Below are 1261 nucleotides of genomic sequence, written 5' to 3'. Positions count from 1 at the left end.
ACAGAGAGAGATAAAGACAGATAGACAGAGACAGAAAGAGACAGAGGGAGAAACAGAGAGAGAGAGACAGAGAAAGAGAATTTTTCTCAGTGAGCATCTGGAGTCTGGACTGCTAGTAGTGTAGTAAACTGAGAATTGAGAAGAACTAAAAAGAGAAATGAGAACTGAAAACTGATACAGAACTTGAACTTGTGGTGGGAAAACTTGAATTTGTGGTGGCAAAACTTCCAAAGGCCAGCTGGAGCTTCTGAAGACTCAGGAAGCATAACTGTGGTGCCAGTACTTTGTAAAAAATTTTGTTTTGTCTTTGTTAATATGAATGGATGTTATTGTGGCTTTGTTGAGCATTGTCTTCCCAGGAACAGAGACTGTGAAAAATGTGGTGTGGACTGGAACCTGTGACCTTCAATTTGGAGCAGGAACTACATGGAGAGCTGGATGAGAAACTGGGAGCTATGTGCCTTTCAACTCAGGTGGCACTTGGTTAGATTCAGGCAAGAGCTGGGACCATGGAAGAGGAACCATGGAAGCTGAAAGCCTGCCCCAAATCAAGATGAAAAGACATCTCTTTGGGTACTGAGCAGTGACTGATGAAATAGGATATTGAGTAGTGAATGATGAAATTGTAATTTACTTGTGACCTAGGGGTGGATGGCTTTTGTACATTCCACTACCCTTTAAGCATGTACTGAGTAGTGACTGTTGAAGATGTAACTTGATTGCACCCCATGAGTGGAGAACTTTGACTTTTGTACTTTGTGTCCCTTAAGGAGGCAAGCCTTCTTAAGGATGATTGAATAATTGAGTTACTAAATGATTGTACTTTGCTTAGAACTATATGACCACTTTGGTAAAAACTGCGTAGCCATTTTAGTAATAAGTTGTTGAGTTGTGAGATGGTGAATGCTGTATTTTGATTTTCTGTGATAAATTGTAACATTCAGAATGCTGTACCTTGATTTTCTATGAATGTTGTTCTCTGATTTGTTATTGAATAAATAGAGAGTTCACTATACTATGTAATCAGAAACTTGAAAGCTGTTCATAGCAGCAGTCCTCTGGAAAGTTGCTCATGTGTGGCCTTATACTACCTAACTACCTACCTCTCTACCTCTCTACCTATCTATCTATCTACCTACCTCTCTACCTCTCTACCTATCTATCTACCTACCTACCTACCTACCTATCTATCTATCTATCTATCTATCTATCTATCTTTCTTTCTTTCTTTCTTTCTTTCTTTCTTTCTTTCTTTCTTTCT

This window comes from Petaurus breviceps, unplaced genomic scaffold (assembly GCF_028583685.1).
Source record: "Petaurus breviceps papuanus isolate PSGF00001 unplaced genomic scaffold, PetGlider_PUasm1.0 90822, whole genome shotgun sequence".
Taxonomy (NCBI): Eukaryota; Metazoa; Chordata; class Mammalia; order Diprotodontia; family Petauridae; genus Petaurus; species Petaurus breviceps.
This window is presented reverse-complemented; position numbering follows the sequence as displayed.